Here is a 15,381-nt window from a genome sequence, read left to right as displayed (position 1 = left end):
AATGACTGAATGGGTTGTCGTATTGAAATCTATCCGAGGAATGACTGAATATGTTGTGGTATTGAAATCTATCCGAGGAATGACTGAATGGGTTGTCGTATTGAAATCTATCCGAGGAATGACTGAATATGTTGTGGTATCGAAATCTATCCGAGGAATGACTGAATGGGTTGTGGTATTGAAATCTATCCGAGGAATGACTGAATATGTTGTGGTATCGAAATCTATCCGAGGAATGACTGAATATGTTGTGGTATTGAAATCTATCCGAGGAATGACTGAATATGTTGTGGTATTGAAATCTATCCGAGGAATGACTGAATGGGTTGTGGTATTGAAATATATCCGAGGAATGACTGAATGGGTTGTGATGAGACATCTGAGAGTTGCTGCTGTTTCATTGACACTTCCTTTAAGTTTAAGGTGTGTTGCTGTTGTTGTAGTTAATTTACCATTCTGGAAACAGCAGTGCTTGTGCGATACAACCGGCGCCATGATGTTTTCTTTCATGTTGCATCCTGATTGAGCAATGTCGTTTTGCCAGAGATTACAGGTGGCCAACTTTGTTGGTTGTGGGTGTTGGGGGGGAGTTGGGTTGCACCTGAATATTTTTCCTGGGTAGATGGCTTTGAAATGCTATTTTGTTGACCTTTCAGTTTGCTTCGCTGCATTTGGTATTAACTTTTGCCTGGACCTAATGCTTTGACAGCTCAATCCTCGCTGCTGCTCAATCCAATAGGATTGTACTGTTTCTGCTTGCAATACATTTCCAGGGATACCATTACCTACTCTTCCAGTGAAGATCCCGGCCTTACTACCATCTTACCTACACGGTTATGGACCCTGTCACTGTCACTGCCCATTCACATGTGAAAAACAATACCAGTTCCAAATACTGAAACGCATTTGCAATAAGAAAAAGAGGTTTCCTGAAAGGAAAATCTCAATGGTTTCTAAATCAGAGAGAGACAACTTTATTCTTCTTCTTCCTCTCTTTCCTTCATGAGGTTTTCCTCACTGCTCTTTGTCATGTTAAGGGATTTTCAAAGTGTCAACATCAAATGCTATTTCTTTCCTACTCTTTGGATGGAACCAATTTGACAGTCGACAGTGAATGAAATGAGGACAATTTCCCTGTATTGATTGGTTGGGATTGGTGCTTATGGCATGCATCGGTCAGAGTAACTGCTGAGCCACATTTAATTATTTTTTCTATTAAAAAAAGTGTAAACTGCCAACAGTTGGGGGGGGGGGGGGGGGGTGGGAGGGGAGGGGAGGTAGGTCAGGGTTTAAAGCATTACATCAGGTATTGGGGCACTGATGCTGGTACCTCCGATTAAGTTGTGATGCAAATTAGAATGCAAATACTGAGCATCTCCTGCTGTGAAGCTGCTTTGGATTAAATTGTAACCCTTACATAATGTGGTTTAAAGGAACAGTTTCGTCTCCACCTGACAGTTTTCACATTGCATCAGTTTGGTGAAAGCCTGGTGGTTTCTTCATGGTTAAGGTGCCTGCCTCGAGGTCGGCAAAACGAGTACCAGCTTACTGCGAACGGGGGCACTGCATCAGTGGCACAACCCCACAATGATGCAACCAGCAGCCACAGGTTGCATACGGAATGATAATAATAATGGTTTGGGTTAAGAAGGATCGTTCCTCTTCTTTTTTTTCCACCAACTTCCACATTCTCTTCCATCTCGTTCTTCCCTCCAGGTCTTCAACACAACTCTTCACCACCATCTCAGATCACCCCTCATCCAAACCCATGGTCTTATCGACCCTCGTTAACCCCACCATCCCACCTCTTATTTTCCAGTTTTTCTTTCTTAAAACTTTCCTTCTGTATCCAACGCCCTCATTCCTCACCCACTCCTCATTTTCCAAGTCTCCCTCTATTTTATCCCTCAACCCTGCTGTCCCTCCCCTCTCCCTGATTCTACTGCTCATTTTGCTCTGTTGCATCCTGATCAGTTCTATGTTCTAGCTCTTCCTCAAGCCTCAACTTTGCATCCATTTTTTTTTTACCATTGGTCAATAGCTTCTTGATTTCCGAATACAAAACACCCAAATGGGTGTCATAAAAAGGACAATTTAGATGTTTACTCTGATTTATCAGCAGCTCCCATTTCATTTTGGCAGAGTTGGCAAGATAGATTGTGTGAGGAGGATATCAATTAGGTGGTGGGGGTTGGATAGTGGAGAGAGTTGGCTGAAGACAGAGGGAAGTGGAGGAGTAATGTCGTTAAGACGGTGCAGAAGATCGTTCCATTTCACCTCACTCCTCATGAAGGAAAGAGAGGAAGAAGAAGAAAGTTGGCTGACTCTGATTTAGAAACCATTGAGATTTTCCTTTCAGGAAACCTCTTTTTCTTATTGCTAATGCGTTTCAGTATTTGGAACTGGTATTGTTTTTCACATGTGAATCGGCAGTGACAGGACCAGGGTCCATAACCGGGGAGTTAAGATGGTAGTAAGGCCGGGGTCTTCACTGGAAGAGTAGTTAATGATATCCCTGGAAATGTATTGCAAGCAGAAACAGTAGATACATTTAGACTGGAATTAGATTGATAACGAGAAATATTGGGCGAAAGGAGGGGTACATGAACATTGGCAGGAAAGATAGTTAGCTTAGTGATTGATGAGTAATTCTAAAGGTGTATGGTGGTTGTGACGTCTGTGAACAGGTCTTGTCAAAAAGTGAATGTGCTGTCCATGTTTGTTCATTCCTGTTTGAATTTGACTCTGGCATCATGCCATATGTGCACATGTCTCGTAATGCGAACATGCTATCGAGTATATACCATCCAGACTTTGTGACATTTGTGCTACTTCAGCAGTCAGTGTTGGTTTTGTATTGCAGGTTTCGGCCATCCCTGATTGAGTAGCTATCTGGATGAAACTGTATGGTGTGATACAACTCGTACTAGAACGGCACTCCGTAGAGCGCATACCTCTGCCAGGCTGAACAGTTTATAATTTTTTTAAAATCCCACTGATGGCCAGAAGGACCATAACCAAAATCGAATCGACTTGTGGTTTGTCACCGAACCACCTCATCTACCAAGTTTTGTCATAACTCGTCCATAACATTTTGAGATGTCATGCTATGAATCGTGTGTGGCATATTGTTTTGACCCCATCTCTCAATGGTGAAGAATCTCTTCAAAAATTAATTAAATCTGGTCCTTAATCTCGTCGTTAATCGTCGTCGTCTCGTCGTTAATCCTCATCTGGACCTTACCCGGTGTGTACCCCGGTTTAGAATAGGTACACTGTATCCCTGCGTGTCATAAGAGGCAACTAAAAGGGTTGGTGTCAGGAAGGGCATCCGGCCATAAAAACATTGCCTCAAAAAGAGAACCATGACAATTACAACTACATATGGGCAGGGTACAGCCCAAAGTACCCTGTGGGGGACCCCACTCCCTCTCGTCAAAACTCAAGGTGGGGAACCCGATCGAAGCAAGGGTGGAAATCACTCCATTTATGGCGACGAAACGTCTGATGCCCGACATGGAATGTAGGGACAATGACAGGGAGATCAGGAGAAGTGGTGGAAGTATTGGTCAGAAGAAGAGTGGACATATGTTGTGTGCAGGAGACGAGATGGAAGGGAAGTGGTGTGAGAATGGTGAAGGGTAGGCAGGTACAGAAATCCAATTTTGTATGGCAAGGGTGCCCAGAAGGCATAAATGGTGTTTGTGTCCTGTTTTCTGAGGAGTTTGTAGACAGTGTGGTGAGTGTGACTAGAGTGAGTGAAAGGTTGATGATGGTGAAAATGATGATTGGAAAGCTCTTGGTGAACGTCATCTCGGGATATGCTCCACAGGTTGGTCAGAGCGATGAAGAGAAGGACAAGTTCTGGTGTGCGATAGAGAAGCTGATGGAAAACGTGAAAGATGAGGAAGTTGTTGTGGTAGGAGGAGACCTAAATGGACATGTGGGAAGGAGTATGGATGGTTTTGAGGGAGTTCATGGGGGTTACGGATATGGTGTGAGAAATGGAGAAGGTGAAAGGATTTTGGAGTTTGCTGATGGAGCTGATTTGTTGATTTGTAATACTCAGTTCCAGAAAGAGGATAATAAGCTTGTTGCATACACGTCAGGTGGGTCGACGACAACCGTTGACTACCTGCTGGTGCGTAGGCGAGATAGGGGGCACCTCCGGGACACAAAGGTGATCCCGGGGGAAGAGGTTGTTTCACAGCACCACTTGGTTGTCTGCGACATGAGGGTGAAAGGTGCGAGGAGAGCTCGGCGGTTGAAGTACCAACCGAGAATGAAGGTGTGGAGGTTGAAAGAGGTGACAGTGAGGGAGGCATTAAAAGCGAGGCTGAGTAGGGTCGAGGATGATGTGGTTGAGCTTGAAAGTGGTTGGATGTCAATGAAAGATAGTCTGTTGGGAGCCGTTGGTGAGGTATGTGGATGGACAAAAGGACCACCGAGGCACTCGGAAACATGGTGGTGGGATGATGAAGTTGGAAAGAAGATTGACGAGAAGGGGAAGAAGTTCAAGGAGTGGCAGAAGGCGAAGGGTATGGGGGCAGAAAAGGCAGAGCATGAAAGTTGTAAGGCAGCCAAGAAGGCTGCAAAGAAAGAGGTAGCAAAGGCGCAGGAGGCATGCAGGAAAATGTTCGGAGAGCGCTTGGATTTGGAAGAGGGTCAGACAGCGGTATTCACGATTGCAAAGCAGATAGCGAAAGAGAGGTGTGATGTGATGGGGGTGAGTTGCTTGAAGGATGAAGTGCGACAAATTGTTGTGGACCCAGAATGAATTAAACGAAGATCGAAGAGATATATGGAAATACTGTTGAATGCAGAGAATGAATGGGTTGGCAATATAGAGAGTAACCCAGTTTTAGGACCGGCAGAGAAGATAACCGAGAAGGAAGTTGAGGAAGCGATAAAAGCAATGAAGAGTAGAAAAGCGGGAGGACCGACGGGAGTTGTGGGAGATATGTTGAAGGCAGCGGGAAATTGGGGTGTGAAGAGAATGACAGAGATCTGTAATCTGGTGGTGAAAGAAGGCCGCATTCCAGTGGATTGGGAACTGAGTACCCTCGTCCCTCTATACAAGGGGAAAGGTGACACTCTGGACTGTGGCTCGTATCGAGCGATGAAGTTATTGGAGCATGGAATGAAGGTATTGGAAAGGGTGTTGGAGAGGAGGATAAGGAAGAAAGTGAAGTTTGACGAAATGCAGTTTGGATTTATGCCAGGAAGAGGAACGACAGACTCGCTTTTTATTGTGAGGCAGTTGCAGGAGAAGTACATGGAGAAGAGGAAGAAGTTGTTTCTTGGGTTTGTTGTCCCCCGTCGCACCGCGGAGCGAAAGGGGGACTATGGTTTTCCCCTCCGTTCGTGTGTCCGCCCGTCCGTGCGTGCGGGCGGGCATAAGGAAGAACGCTATTGAAAATTGGGTTGCCACGTCAAAATCCAAGATGGCCACCGCCATGTATGTCTGAACCTTGTGAGCGGAATATCTTGAAAAAATAAACGAACTACTAACTTATAATCTGGTGTGTGGGTGTATCTAGGCATAAGGAAGAAGGCTATTGAAAATTGGGTCGCCGCGTCAAAATCCAAGATGGCCGCCGCCATGTATGTCTGAACCTTGTGAGCGGAATATCTTGAAAAAATAAACGAACTACTAACTTATAATCTGGTGTGTGGGTGTATCTACGCATAAGGAAGAACGCTATTGCAAATTAGGTCGCCACGTCAAACTTCAAGATGGCCGCCTTGCATCTCCCACTTTGTCAACTCACATCACTTCACCGACGGGGGACCTAGACGGGGGACCTAGACGTAACGCTTGTTGCATTTCCTTTGCTGCTCTGCTGTATTTTTATTAATGTACCTTTTACTTTGTCCTCTTCTGGCTATGAAAGTGTGATTGACATATAATCTACATATGTGCTGTACTTGGTGCCACCCGTATCATCATTGGTCGGTGTGTCTTTGGTCAATTTCTGAAATGACTTATTGGTCCTTGTTTTCTTCTCAGGCTGATATGAAATGTCTTTGTCGAATGAAATACGTTTGATTGCTTTGCTGCGTTCCTTTTTTACTGCAGTGTAGAACGTAAGCTTGTAAATGACTCGCGTTGCTCGATTTGGCCTTTACACAATCATGTGCCTGGCAGGCCATACCTCTGTCGGTTTAAGTAACGAAGATGCCTTCTTGCTCAGAGTTTATTTTATTTTGCCGTAACTTATTTTTATTTCATGTTTTCAATATGCATTCAGACAGTGTTCCAAAACCCATTTTTAAAGTGGCTTTTGCTGGCTGTGTTCCATAAGCCCTCATTATTTGTATTACACTATTGTGTACTGGGTGCAACGTGCCTAGGTCACTGCAGCTAACTGCATCTCATGGCTGAGTGCCAATTCAAACCTTTTTGGTTATTTTAATCGCTTTCTATAATAAAAAAAATAATTCCTGACTGACTAAGTGATTCTGAAATGGAGAGACAATCTTATGTGGACAAGGTTGGCAACCATAGCACAGGCTTTCATGGGCCTAATGGCCTCCTTCGGCATTAAAGTTCCTTGTAAGGGAACTCGTATTATATTATAATAACTGTGATATTACAATGCCCTCTAATGTTGGAATATGGTAAAAAAAAAAAAAAAATTCACGTTCCAACTAAGAGTTGGCTGCCCACTTCGAATGAAAACTATATGCATTCGATTTGAAACTTAATTTGGAATTTATTTGTGTAAATGTTTTCTTTCACATTGATTATTATGGAGGATCTTGAACTCATACTGGACAAAGACTACCGGCATGGATTATACTGGTTTTATTTGACAGTAGGCAAATCATGGGATTGTGAAACGTGCTGAGTTTGTGACTTCACGTGAAACGTTTGTGACTTCACGTTTTGTGACTTCACGTGAAACGTTCTGAGTTTGTGAAACGTGACTACTAAGAGGGGTGGTATGCAATTTTTGATACGTGGCCAAGCGTGTGTGTAACAGCTTGATTGTTCTTTGAGAGGATGGGCAGATCTAAAGCTAGGCCAGCCAATCGCCAAACCATTCCAAGTCCCAGTTACCTTTCTGAATGAAATGCTTATGAGGAGTAATTTGCTCTTCTCGTGTCAAACGACCTAAAAGGCTCTCGTGGGGTGGTATGGCCTACAGGAAAAGTTAGAGATTAGCATGCCTACCAAAAACATTGTTAAGCTGGAGAAGTTGAGTTGATAATCTGACTTGCTGGACCGAGCCTCACGAAAGACTTTTGTCTGTTTTGCCATGGATGAGGAAATTGTATCCACTCGGTGTTGTAGGAAATTATTACATGGCAGAGGCACACCTGGCTGCAGATAACACATGCTCCTTATAATACGGCATTTTCAAAATCACGTCATCCGCCCCAGATTGCACATGTGCAGAAACCCCAGGTAACAAAGTTAATCGGGGTGGTCTTGATATATTTCATGTTTTCCAGATAAAAACTGGAGAATAGAACGACAATTTTTTTTTTTTAACGAAGCCCACAATGCTTGCAAATGTACCTGCAGGAAAGGGTTGTTCCTCTGCACAACGAAATAGTTGGAGAACTTCCTATTCTTCCTGTGGGGTGGGGCGGGGGACAGGGGTAGGAGGGGGGGGGGGGGGGAGGAGGGCGGTGGGCGGTGGGCTGTGGGCTGTGGGCTGTGATTGCCATTTTAAATGTATATATATTTATTTGTTTGGTTCTGGGGCCACAAGATAAATTGTACTAGATTGTTGCACATATTGGTGAAAGGAGAAGTGTGTGTTGGTGTGTGTGTTAGTGTGTGTTAGTTAGACTGTGGGCCGAACAGGCAAAACGTGTATTTTTACCCTCACCTGAGGAGAGGGTATTGCATTTGAATCCGTTTGTCTGTCTGTCTGTCTGTTTGTTTGTTTGCACAGAATAAATATGATTTTCTCTGCAACCGTTGGTCCGATTGACAGTAAATTTTCACCATAGGTGCAACTCCACCTGAAGAATTTTAATGATAATTATGACGTCATAAGTCACGTGGTTCGGCCGCCATCTTGGAAAAATCGAAAAACTTTGCACCTCTATATCTCGGAAAGCGCTGAATAGAAAAAAATGAGATGGCTCATTGTAAAGAACTCTCCATGGGGAATAAAATATGTTAATGATGATGTCATAGGTGCCTCCATTATGACGTCATAATTCGACAAGTACAAAACTTCATCCTATCAAGATGACATTTCTTGTGCATTATCTAGGAATAAATTAGTTTAGAAAAAAATAATGATGACGTCATCGGTCACGTGGTTCGGTCGCCATATTTGTTTTAACACAGAAGCCTTAAAAACCACTGAAAATACATCCTGGCGAGGGTTTGCAATCTGATTGCTCTTTCTTGTTCGACTTTTGTGACCCACCTCTGGTATCTAGCTGAAATTATGCATATATATGTATTTAGTTTAAAATTACTCATAAAGAATTCATAACTCATCAGTGCAAAAAGTTGCACATTAATTAATTAGTCATGCTAATTAGCAAAACTATAGCACCATCTTGTGCCATTATTATATAGTTGTGTATAACTGAATGGGAATTCTAAATATATTATAAAGTATGTAGTCTATGTAGAGATGGGGAAACTGTCCAGGAGTGTGGGTGATCGAGGCAGAACCAAGCCATTGTAAACACATACACACAGCGCAAAAACGCCTCATTTAGCATTAGTATGTCATTTTGGAAGTGTATTGATGAGCTAACTATAGATAGCTCAGCCATTGGAGAAACGTAGATTTATTCAACATGGCAGCATATACATTGTGAAAGCTGATCGGTGATCACGGACCAGATTTTACAAAACATCAGAATGAAACGGATTCTGACCACTGACCACAGTTAGTCATTGGGTCTGTCAGTATCGATTTTTCCTGTTATTGATATATTGGGCTCATACCTGTGTATATCGGTATTAATAAATAAATATATACTTCTTTTTTTTTTAAAGCAAGTTCAAAAAATTTGTTATGGTCCATTACTTGTTCATTTATGATGCACACATCATTGACACGGAAATCTACAGCATATATCATGTACTCGATCTTTACAAACGATGGCAATTGTACAATGGAGAATTTGGTTGATAAAAAATAAAAAGGGGTTCAGTTTTGTCCTTCACTTACATTATTCTTGAAGGACTTTTTATTTTATTTATTTATTTTTTACACATCGCTAAGGCTCGTAATAGAGTGACACACAGACGGTCAGACACACGGACACACACACACGGACCGAGACGCACAGACCGAGACGCACAGACCGAGACGCACAAACCGAGAGGCACAGACCGAGAGGCACAGACCGAGAGGCACAGACCGAGAGGCACAGACCGAGAGGCACAGACCGAGACGCACAGACCGAGACGCACAGACCGAGACGCACAGACCGAGACGCACAGACCGAGACGCACAGACCGAGACGCACAGACCGAGACGCACAGACCGAGACGCACAGACCGAGACGCACAGACCGAGACGCACAGACCGAGACGCACAGACCGAGACGCACAGACCGAGACGCACAGACCGAGACAGACAGACCGGTTCTTGCAGCGCGGGGTCTTGCAGCACAGGGTCTCGCAGCGCAGTCATACAGCAGGGGATCTCACAGCACAGGGTCTTGCAGAGCGGGGTCTCACAGCGCATTCGCACAGTGGGGGATCTTGCAGCATAGGGTCTCACAGCGCGGGGTCTCACAGCACGGGGATTCACAGCGCAGCGCAGTCACAAAGCGGGGGATCTCACAGCGTGGGGTATCACAGTGCGGGGTCTCTCAGCACGGGGATTCGCAGCGCAGTCATACAGCAGGGGATCTCACAGCACAGGGTCTCGCAGAGCAGGGTCTCGCAGTGCGGGGTCTTGCAGCGCGGGGTCTCGCAGCGTGGGGTCTCGCAGCACGGGGTCTCGCAGCGCGGGGTCTCGCAGCGCTGGGTCTCGCAGCGCGGGGTCTCGCAGCGCTGGGTCTCGCAGCGCGGGGTCTCGCAGCGCAGTCGGACAGTGAGGGATCTTGCAGCGCGGGGTCTCACAGCACGGCGATTCGCAGCATAGCGCAGTCACAAAGCGGGGGATCTCGCAGCGTGGGGTATCACAGCGCGGGGTCTCGTAGCACGGGGATTCGCAGCGCAGCGCAGTCACAAAGCGGGGGATCTCGCAGCGTGGGGTTTCACAGCACAGGGTCTCACAGCACAGGGATTCGCAGCGCAGCGCAGTCACAAAGCGGGGGATCTCGCAGCATGGGGTATCACAGCGCGGGGTCTCGCAGCACGGGGATTCGCAGCGCAGCGCAGTCACAAAGCGGGGGATCTCGCAGCGTTGGGTATCACAACGCGGGGTCTCACAGCACGGGGATTCGCAGCGCAGTCACAAAGCGGGGGATCCCGCAGCGTGGGGTATCACAGCGCAGGGTCTCATAGCACGGGGATTCACAGCGCAGTCACAAAGCGGGGGATCTCGCAGTGCGGGGTTTCGCAGCGTGGGGTATCACAGCACGGGGTCTCGCAGTGCGGGAATTTGCAGCTCAGCCACAAAGCGGGGGATCTCACATGGGGGGGGGGGGGGGGGTGGTGTCTTGCAGCACGGGGTTTCGCAACTCTGTATGTGTTTGTGCAGAACCATAGCTATCAATTATCTTAAATTATGTTTCTCTACAGATGGCAAGTTTCATGAAATGGCTAATTGATAGAGGGTGGCAGGTTAACAAAATGACAGGCTAAATGGAGGGTGGAAAAAGGTCAGCAATATTTGACAGCTTTATGCTCCCCATTGTCAGATCTCTACATGGTGGAATTTTATTCCCAGGTTTGTACTTTGTGCTGTCCTTTGCAACAAAATATATGAACTCTACTTCCGAATAATTTTGTTGACATCTAAACCACATTGACATTTCGTCAGGGGCTGGATGCAAGCTTTTGCTGAGCAGGATGGCAATTTTTTTTGTGGTTAATAGCCACTGGTGGCTTGCCTCTGCATGGCTTGTTGGGATTCTCAGTGACATAGTACTGTGGGGATCCTAAAACTGCTGACAGAAATGCTGCCTTTTTCACAACATGGTGCCATGCAATCTATCTAAAATGTGGAATGTTGAGCTTGCTGATTGCACAAGTCGTGTTGCACTCAGCACTTCTTTTCCGTTATTCATGTCACTGTGGCTGGCCATCGCCATCCTGCTCTTTAATTAAGTGAGGAATCATAATTGCCACTGAATTGTGAATTTCATGAGCTTTTGAATAAATAGAAATGACTTTTTGAACACTGAGACAAATCTTTTGATGTTTAAGGTACATTGGTCCATGGACAGGAGGTAGAACACTGGTTCAGAAATCATTTTCAATATATAGTACCCTCCTTTTATTTTATACCCATTGTGAATAATTAAGTGTCCACAGCAAATTGGAAGTATTCTGTTTCCAGCAAAAAAAAAAATTTTTTTTTTTTTTTTGTATACAAGATCGAGGCTCGTGAAAGAGCTAACATTAATCACACAAAAAGTCAAACCGACACATAAAACACAAAAATAAGGGGAGGCGGTAGACAAGATGGGGAGAGAGGGGGAAGGCCACAAACACAACATTTGAGAGCAGGGAAATCGAGAGAACTGTGGGAGGGAGAGGTCTTGGGGGGAGGTGGGAGAGGTATAAAACATACCAGCAACGGTACGCGCCCATGGGCGGCGCTCCAATTGGGAGGCCCAAATGAAAAGGCAAAATATCAGAAACTGAAGGTTTTTTATAATTTTAAACGATTCATATAAACATCCGTTGAATCATATCACACGCAAATCATCAAAATCTAAACAGTATCTTTAGAATTTCAATAAAAGCCACATCACTGTTCATATCGGTAAATATTATTCCATCGTGTTTCAAATCGTGATCGATACACTATGATCGTGATGATCGTGATTGTGAATCGTGATCGATAATCGTGTTCACAATCGCTATGTCGTATGCACTCCCGATACGTGTACCAAATTCCCGATACATGTAACTGTACCAAATCAACAGTTAAAAGGATTTTGAGCCGATAGCTGTTACGGCCTTGGCAAGATCGATGGAGACAGCGATCTGTTAGCGTATTCACCGTTAGCGTATTCACCGCCCAAATCGCTATGTGGAATTCTCATGTAGAGATTAAATGTTACGGCTGTTACGGCCTTGGCAAGATCGATGGAGACAGCGTTTATTATACTTTTAATGAAGGACACTGTCTCAAGCCCCAGTCCCCATCACGGATGGGGCTCAGCGGTTTACCCGAGCCTGACGGCGAAGGGCAAGGTGCATGCTGGCCCGTCCAGTGTAGCGCGTGTGCGGCCCCGGACATCGAAGGGCATTAAACGTTCATTAAACATTAAACGTTCATTAAAGGATGAGGGGAACGAAAAACATAAAGGGGAACGAAAAACATTACGAAATTACGTTCACACCGTCACGTCAAACACTACTGTGAACACATACATCGTCACAATGAGAACATCGTCACAATGAACGTTATGCGAACGCAAATGTTATGCGGGAGTCCAAACCTGAGAATACTGGAGACCAAAGCTGAAATTGGGAAAACTAAATAGCCTATTTTACTCCTGGAGATCCCAGGATTATCCACCCAAAATATTGTTTCGATCGGTTCAGCAGTTTTTGCGGTACCTTCGAACAGACGGACAGACATTTGGTGAATTATCGGAAGATGAACACTGCAAGGACTTCCAGGAAAGAAGTTGGAATTTCAAAAAAAGTGTATCTGAGGTGAATTAGCGGGGGTAGAAAAGATCAAGGTTTTGGATGGGGGAAGATAAGAGATGGTGGTGAACAGCTGTTTTAAAGACCTGGAGGGAGGAGTGGGATTGAAGGGAGTGGGGGAGTTTGTTCCAGAGGCGGGAGAAAAAGGGAATGAAAGAGTGAAGGTGAGCAGAGAGCCTAGATTTTGGCAGTTTAACCATAAGAGGGTTGCAGGCAGATCTTGTGCGACCTGAAGGAATATTAGGGGGACAGAGCACAGAGAGAGCTGGGGGAGCAAGGCCGGAGAGGAGTTGGTAGAATACAGAAAGACCACCAACCTGCCTGCGGTGAGTGAGTGAGAGGCCCTCGGAGTTGGCTTCATCGCAGGAGATTCCAATGATTCTGAAAGCTTTGGTTTCAACAGCGTGAAGCCGAGCTAGGTGTGAGGCAGGAGCACCGGCCCAGAGGGGGGGAACAGTATTCCATTGAGCTGCGGATGAAAGCCTTGTATCTGGTGAGGAGCTCAGGTGTGCCAAGGAAGGACTTCGCATGACGGAGGATGCCCAGTCGGCGACTGGCTTTGGAGGCCAGCTTGGAAATGTGGTTTCCCAAGAAAGATCATGGCAGATAGTGAGACCCAAAAGCTTGAGCGACAGATCTTCTTGGAGAGGATTGTTGAGAAAGTAGATTGGAGGGTTTTCCAGTCGGTCTTTTCGGAGAGACATCGTGAGAGTGTGAGATTTGTCAGGATTGAAAGACATTTTCCACTTGTTTGACCAGTCTGTGATTTTGTCCAGGTCTGCAGAGAGTGAGGAGGCTGCAGACTGCCGATCTGAGGGATGAGGAATGGAGCGGCAGATAGTGGAGTCATCAGCAAAGAGATAGAGGATTTTCCAGAGAGTCGGAGAGATCATTGATGAAGACCAGAAATAGCACAGGGCCCAGAACACTACCTTGGGGAACTCCAGCCAGAACAGGAAGGGGAGATGAGAGAAATCCATTCAGGGCCACACGTTGCCTACGACCAGAGAGGAAGTCCGCAAGCCATGAGTGGAGATTTCCATGGATACCATAGGAGGAGAGTTTGGTGAGCAGAGTTGGGTGCCAGACCGTATCGAAGGCACGTGACATGTCAAGTGAGACAGCTCTGATTTCCTGTTTGGCATTGAGGACCTCTATCCATTGTTGAGACAGCAGAAGCAACATGTCCAGAGTAGAATGACCTGGTCTGAATCCAAATTGATGATCAGAGACAAGCCATTGGAGAAGAGGAAGGATTTGATATCCGAAGCAATGATGGATTCCATGACTTTGCTGATAATTGGAAGCAGGCTGATTGGTCTGTAGTTGCAAGGATCTGTTTTTGCACATTTTTTGTGTAAAGCGGTTATGTTTGCTGATTTCCAAGATGCTGGCAGATGACCTTGAACAAAAGAGAGGGTGAAAAGAACAGAGAGAGGGTGTGATGGAGCGGCAGAGCAGGATTTTAGGACCCGTGGGCTGATGCCGTCTGGTCCAGTTGCAGAATCAGTCGAGGTTTGACAAAAGCTTCTCCACCTTGTCAGGAGAGAAGGAATTCAGAAGCTGACAATGTTGCTGACAATTCAGAAGATCAGCACAGGTCATGACTCCATCGCATGGTGCTGTGAAAGTGGTGCCCCGCCAGGGTAGTAGTTTGTAATTTGCATTTGATACCTGCACATAATGGCCTACTCCTTGAATGGTAGCATGGGATATTTAATATCTACCAGCAAATGCTAACAGATGGCTTCACATCCCCTTCAAAATGACAGCGAGCTTTTTGAGGCAATGCCCAGCTGGCGAGCCATCGGGTCAACATCTTGTATTCTGGATCTATTCCATTAGGGATTTAAATCATACTATGCCTATCAAACGATATTGCACTACCAACCGGGCTATCTTTCTTGTCGGTACCATGGGGAATTTGACGAAGTTAGTTGATGATTAGATGGCTTAGCTGGAGTAGTGATCTGAGCTCTTGATCTGTGATGCAGACACCCAAGTTTGGGAGTAATGCAGGTGTGTGTGTGTGTGTGTGTGTGTGTGTGTGTGTGTGTGTGTGTGTGTGTGTGTGTGTGTGTGTGTGTGTGTGTGTGTGTGTGTGTGTGTGTGTGTGTGTGTGTGTGTGTGTGTGTGTGTGTTCGTTCGTTCGTTTGTGTGTTCACGTGTTCGTGTGTTTGTGAACAAGATATCTGGAAGAGTTCTGAACGGATTTGGATGAAGGTTGGTGGGATGATTGCCCTTGGGATAAGGAAGAATTGATTAGTTTTTGGTGAAGCTCAGGATATTATTCTGGATCCAGGAATTTTTTGAAGGATTTTTTTTTACCATTGGAAGATGGGGCTCAGCAGCAGCCACCCACGGCGGGAGTATGCGCTCTACTGAGTGGCGTTCTAGTTTTTACATCTATTTTGTCTCGCGTTGATTTATCTGTGGTGTTATCTCATTCTCCTTGATCTACCTACATGCTGCGGCCATGAGACACTGTAGAATATCAATAAATAATTCCAAGCAGTGAAATATTGTCCAATATTTGCAACATTTCACATATGATATGGAACAACTCAGGCAGCTGGATATGAAAATGTGGCAATTCGAAATTTAATACGTGATGGTAC

The 15,381-nt window shown here is 45.4% G+C and overlaps 1 protein-coding gene across 5 annotated transcripts in view; it reads left to right on the top strand.

The window, feature by feature from the left end:
• LOC137434479 (histone-lysine N-methyltransferase ASH1L) overlaps positions 1-15,381 on the top strand; it is a 149,159-nt gene that overhangs the window by 39,262 nt on the left and 94,516 nt on the right. The window lies entirely within an intron of this gene.

Source organism: Myxine glutinosa, chromosome 10 (assembly GCF_964187855.1).
Source record: "Myxine glutinosa chromosome 10, kmMyxGlut1.1, whole genome shotgun sequence".
In the NCBI taxonomy this organism is placed as follows: Eukaryota; Metazoa; Chordata; class Myxini; order Myxiniformes; family Myxinidae; genus Myxine; species Myxine glutinosa.
Note: the sequence above shows the minus strand (reverse complement) of the source record. Positions and strands in the feature narration are given on the sequence as shown.